General features: G+C 40.3%; 1 pseudogene; it reads left to right on the forward strand.

Annotated features, from left to right (window-relative positions):
• Positions 1-937: 937 nt before the first annotated feature.
• On the forward strand, positions 938-1,329 carry LOC132501878 (phosphatidylinositol N-acetylglucosaminyltransferase subunit P-like; annotated as a pseudogene).
• Positions 1,330-6,596: the final 5,267 nt, after the last annotated feature.

A 6,596-nucleotide genomic window follows, 5' to 3' on the forward strand; every position in this document is an offset into this window, starting at 1 on the left:
ATGAGAAAAACATCAGACAAATCACAACTGACAGATATTCTACAAAATATTAGACCAGAACCCCTCAAAACTCTTAAGGGTCATAAAAAAAAAAACACCAAGAAAAGTCCAAGAAACAGTCACAGCCAAGAGGAGCCTAAGGAGATATAACTGCGAATGTAGTATTGTATCCTGGATGGGATCTTGATGCAGAAAAAAGACATTAAGGGAAAACTGAGGAAACCTCAAGTATGAGCTTTAGTTAACAAGAATGTATCAAGATTGACCCATTAATTGTGAAATGCTAATGATGGGGAAACAGGATGTGGAGTATATGAGAACTCTCTGTACTATCTATCTTCACAATAATTCTGTAAATCTAAAACTGTTCTAAGAACCTAGGGGCAGGACAGGAATAAAGATGCAGACATAGAGAATGGACTTGAGGACACGGGGAGGGAGAAGGGTAAGCTGGGACGAAATGAGAGAGTGGCATGGACTTATATATACTACCAAATGTAAAATAGCTAGTGGGAAGCAGCCGCATAGCACAGCGAGATCAGTTCAGTGCTTTGTGACCACCTAGAGGGGTGGGATAGGGAGGGTGGGAGGGAGATGCAAGAGGGAGGGGATATATGTATACATATAGCTGATTCACTTTGTTATACAGCAGAAACTAACACAACATTGTAAAGCAATTATACTCCAATAAAGATGTTTAAAAAAATAAGATAAAAAAGAAAAATAAAACTGTTCTAAAAAAAAATTTATTTTGAAATAAAAGGAATGGGCGTGGTCCCTGTGCCACCTGAAGGGGGTCCCACTGCACCTGTGCCCAGGCTGGGGGCACCATCGCCCCTTGGTCTTTCCTTCAATTTTCCCTCTCTACCCATCTCCCTCTGCTGTGCTTGTTTGTGCAGAGGGCTCAGTTCTGAGACTGTCTAAAGCCACTGGGAAAATGGTGGAAAATTCACCATCATCATTGCCAGAAAAAGCGATTTATGCCTTTGTTCTTAAGCTACCAGTTTGGCTTCACACTCCATCTCCTGTGGGTTTTTATTCCTGAATCTTGGCTTAACTCCTCAGGCTTAAGCTTTGGGCCTCAAAAATATTGGACAGTTGCATTATCTGTCCACCTCCTATTTCTTTTTTTTCTGTCCATCTCCTATTTCTATAGTAAGTGGCTACAATAACCAGATATGTACTCTTATTTGGAGTTCATACAGTCACAGATAACTATGCTAAAAATCAACAGGAGAAGAAATACCAAGAGAAGTCATCCCAGCATTAAGAGATATTCCTCTTGGTGAAGTAAATCAAGTGTTCTTTCTTGCAGCCAAAGAACTTTAGACCCCAAACTGAGTTATATGTAGACATAGTAACACAAAGCATTTATGTTTTTGAAATAGTAATTTTGACCACAATTATCTTCACTCTTCTCTTATTAATACCCAGTATTCAGATGTAAAAAAAAAAGTAAGTTGAACTTCTTTTAGATTAAGTTCTATTAATAATGTAAATGTTCTTAAATATTAGTTATTATGAATAGAATAAGTAAAATACTGCATTACCAAAAAATTTAAAAATAAATAAAAGGAATGAACTATTGATACACACAACAACTTGGATGGATCTCAAATTACGTTGAGTGAAAAAAGTCAAACACAAAATATTACATTTATATAACACTGACATATAGCAATTTATATTAAAAAATTTAAATAACAAAATTACAGAGATAAAGAATAGATTAGTGTTTGCTAGGGGTTAGAGATAGAGAGAGAAGGAGGGCATGAGTACAAACGGAGCAGGAAGGATCCTTGTGATGATGAAACAATTCTGTGTCTTGACTGTGGTGGTGGTCACATGAACATACATGTGATAAAATTGCATAGAACTACTTGCACACACGTGCACACACATACACACAAGGGCAAGTAAAGCTGGTGAAATTGGAATAAGCTTTGTGGATTGTACTAAAGTCATCTGCCTGGTTGTAATATGGTACTATGGTTATGCAAGATGTTACCATTGGGGTAAATGAGTAAAGAGTAAATGAGTAAAGGGTAAATGGAATCTCTCATTACATTTTTAAAGGCATTAGCTATTGCTTTTACTCATTCTTTTTAAAAAATTGACATATAATTTTTTTTGCGGTATGCGGGCCTCTCACTGTTGTGGCCTCTCCTGTTGCAGAGCACAGGCTCCGGACGCACAGGCTCAGTGGCCATGGCTCATGGGCCCAGCCGCTCCACGGCATGTGGGATCTTCCCACACCGGGGCACGAACCCGTGTCCCCTGCATCGGCAGGTGGACTCTCAGCCACTGTGCCACCAGGGAATCCCTGACATATAATTTTTATGCCATAAAATTCACCCTTTAAAGCTTATAATTCTGTCGTTTTTAGTATATTCACAGTTATGCAGCTATCACCATTAATTCCAGAACATTTTCATCCCTCCAGAAGAAACCCTGTATGCATTAGTAGTCGCTCCCCATTCTCCCCTCCCCCTTCCTCTAGAAACTGTTAACCTACTTTCTGTATCTGTGGATTTGCCTATTCTTGATATTTCCTATAAGTGGAATTATACAATATATGTTCTTTTGTGTCTGGCTTCTTTCATCTAGCATGTTTTCAAGATTCACCCATCTTATAGCATGTATCAGTACTTTATTCCTTTCTGTGGTTGAATAATATTCCATGATATAGATATGCCACATTTTGTTTATTCATTCGTAATTGATAGACATCTAGATTGTTTCTACTTTTTGACTGTTATGAATAATGCTGCTAAGAATATTTATGTGCAAGGGTTTGAAAGTAGTTTTTCAATTTTCTTGGGGACATACCTACAAGCGGAATTTGTGGTAACTCTATGTTTAATTTTTTGAAGGACTGAAACAGTTTTCTAAGATGCTGTGCCATTTTACATTCCCACCATCAGTGTATGAAAGTTCCAGTTTCTCCACATCCTCACTAACACATGTTATTGTCTGTCTTTTTTTTTTTTAATTAATTTATTTTATTTTATTTTTGGCTGCGTTGGGTCTTTGCTTCTGCTCACAGGCTCTTCTCTGGTTGTGGCCAGCAGGGGCCACCCCTCGCCGCAGTGCGCAGGCCTCTCACTGTGGTGGCCTCTCCTGTTGTGGAGCACAGGCTCCAGGCATATGGGCCTCAGCAGTTGTGGCACACAGGCTCGGCAGTCATGGCTCGTGGGCTCCTGAGCACAGCCCCAGTAGCTGTGGCGCACGGGCCCAGCTACTCTGCAGCACGTGGGATCTTCCCGGACTAGGGCCCGAACCTGTGTCGCTTGCACTGGCAGGTGGATTCTCAACCACTGCACCACCAGGGAAGCCCTGTCTGTCTTTTTTTTTTTTTTTTTTTTTTTTTGTGGTACGCGGGCCTCTCACTGTTGTGGCTTCTCCCACTGCGGAGCACAGGCTCCGGACGCGCAGGCTCAGCGGCCATGGCTCATGGGCCCAGCCGCTCCGCGGCATGTGGGATCTTCCCGGACCGGGGCACGAACCCGTGTCTCCTGCATCGGCAGGTGGACTCTCAACCACTGCGCCACCAGGGGAGCCCCTGTCTGTCTTTTTGATTATTGCCATAGAAGTGGGTGTAAAGTGATGTCTTATCGTGGTTTTGATTTTCTATTTCTTATTGACTCAGTTTTAGTAGCTTTTGTCTTTCCAGGAATTTGTATGTTTCGTCTCTGTTATCTAATTTGTTAGCATATAATTATTCATAGTTTTCCCTATAGTCCTTTTTATCTTTGTAAGGTTGATAGTCATGTTCTCTCTTTCATTGCTGATTTTACTCATTTGAGTCTTTTCTCCTTTTATCTTTTTCAGTCTAGCTAAAAGTTTGTCAATTTTGTTGATCTTTACAAAGAACCAACTTTTGGTTTTATTGATTTTCTCTATTGTTTTTCTAGTCTGTATTTCATTTATTTCCTTTCTAATCTTTTTTTCCTCCTTTCCTTTACTTGCTTTGGATCTAGTTTGCTCTTCTTTATCTAGTTACTTCAGGTGAAAAGTTAGATTATTGATTTAAGACTTTTCTTTCTTTTTAAATATAGGCATTTATAGCTTCTCTTTATATTCTTTTGCAACTTCATGTGAATCTATAATTATTTCAAGTTTTTATTTTAAATAAAAACATAAGAAAAAAAGTATGTACTTATGCTATGCCAGGGGAGCTGTGTGTAGTGATGGCTCAGTCATTGCACATACCCTCAAGGAGCTTAGCCTAGTGGAGAAAGATAGATACAGAGTGATTTGAAAGATGAGGAGATGGCTGCAGAGAGGAAAAAACACGGAAGGATGTCCAGGGAAGCCATGAAGGCACAATTGAGGGCTTACATGAATTGAAGAGTGATGCTTTCATCATGGGAGTTCCGTACTCAGAGAGACCAGTCCCTAAGGAGGTTGAGATTTCTGAGATTTTTAGGGACCACAGCTAAAGCCATTTGGGACAGGGATGGAACCACACTCTGATTAAGGCTAATGTTCCTAGCTGAGGTCTTTTCTCTGCAGCTCAAATGCTCAAAGATATCCCCATCTCCTACCAAGTCACTCAGAATGTTCAATATATGCAGATTGACTGCATCTGAAGGATAGCAAGAATAGTGTTTGAACAGGAAGGAAAGGCTAGAAAATTTGTTGGAGTTGCTAATATTTTTTAAAATTTCTTTTAAATTTAATTTTGAAATAATTCCGGACTCACCAAAAAGTTGCAAAAATAGTACAAAAAACTCCGAATACTCTTCACCCAACTTTCCTAACTCTCCCAAACGTTAACAACTTGCACTGAATTGCTAACACTTTTTAATATTTATTCAGAAAAGTTTGTATTGGACTAAGTAACACATTATTTTAGCTTATAAAGCAAAACAATATAAAGAGGTACACAGGTGAAAAATCTTGTTTTCGCCTCTGCCCTCTACCTCATCATTCTCACCCCTCACAAACACTAGTAATCATCCTTTTTTTTTTTTTTTTTTTTTTGGCTACACCATGCAGCTTGTTGGATCTTAGTTCCCCGATCAGGGATTGAACCCTGGCCCTCAGCAGTGAAAGCGTGGAGTTCTAACCACTCAACCACCAGGGAATGCCCATCCATATATTTTTCTTTATGCAAAACTAAACAAAATGTTCTTATACCTCCCCTTCTTCTCTTTCCCACCCAAAAAACTGTTCTGGACCTCACATTTATCATTTGACAATAGAGCTTAGGAAGATTTCCAAACCAGAACATAGTAATGCTTTTTTTTTTTTAATTAAAAAAGACTTGAAGGACTTCCCTCGTGGCTCAGTGGTTAAGAATCTGCCTGCCAATGCAGGGGACAAGGGTTCAAGCCCTGGTCCAGGAAGATCCCACATGCCGCGGATCAACCAAGCCCATGTGCCACAACTACTGTGCCCACATGCCACAACTACTGAAGCCCGCGTGTCTAGAGCCGGTGCTCTGCAACAAGAGAAGCCACCACAATGAGAAGCCATCTCACCGCAGCGAAGAGTAGCCCCCACTCGCCACAACTAGAGAAAGCCCGCGCAGCAACGAAGACCCAACACAGCCAAAAGTAAATAAATAAATATTTTTTTAAAAATAGACTTCGGTATTTATCCCATTAGTATTTACCCCATCTCTGCCCCACCGTCCTCCAGCATCGCTTTAGACATAGCTCATGCTTCCTCACTCTCTTTCCTGTCTAACCTCTATTGTTTAAATCCCCAATTCCCGAAGCATAGTTCATTCTCTGTGCTGACAAGCTCAGAGCTTTTACAGACCCCAGCCAGTATGACTGGAGCAAAGCCACCAACCCCCTGTGCCATCAGGACCATAGGGACACATTCAGAAGGGACAGCAACAGGATGATGATTGCCTTAGCATGAGCAACGCCCCAAAGAGATCACTCTGGGCCAAGAATAAAAGATGATCTGGAACAAGGCCTTGTTGCCAAGCAACCCCAGAGGGGATGAAATTAACGCAGTCTGTTTTTCATGTAACTGCATCTCAGATGAAAGCTGAGGCCAGAGTTGATCCCATGCAAAATTAATAATTACCGTATGATTCTTTCTTTTAAATGGCTGCTGCCAAAAGGCTGAGAACTGAAGAAACCAGTCCTTTTTTAAAAGGGGTGAGGGGGAGGGAAAAAAAAAAAACCAGAACAAGTAAATTCAGATGCTGTGTTTTTCCATTTGAGTCTTAGGTAGGAAATCAGGCATTTCTATCTTAGACTGCTGTTGAATCTGCCTGGTGGGAAACCTGCATTAATAGTAGATCCCAAGTTGACAAGATAATGTGCACCAGAGAGCTGTGGAAAGATTTTTTTTAGAGGCTAGAGAAAGCTTCAGATCACTTGAGACCCTTTTAATCTTTTCAGAAAATTTAAAATGTACTTTTCCTTGTTAGTATGTTCAGAGAGGATAAATTACCATAAAAATAAAAGATCCCACTACTTCCACCCACTGTCCCTAACTCCACACTAAAGGCTGAAGGAAGAGCACAGCTTGATACACTTAGTAACCCTTGCTTTTTGAGAGCTTATCAATATTAAAAAGACATAAATGACATAGAAAAGAAGATTCCACACCCACTCAACTTCTGCTGCATT

This window comes from Mesoplodon densirostris, chromosome 14 (assembly GCF_025265405.1).
Source record: "Mesoplodon densirostris isolate mMesDen1 chromosome 14, mMesDen1 primary haplotype, whole genome shotgun sequence".
Lineage (NCBI taxonomy): Eukaryota > Metazoa > Chordata > Mammalia > Artiodactyla > Ziphiidae > Mesoplodon > Mesoplodon densirostris.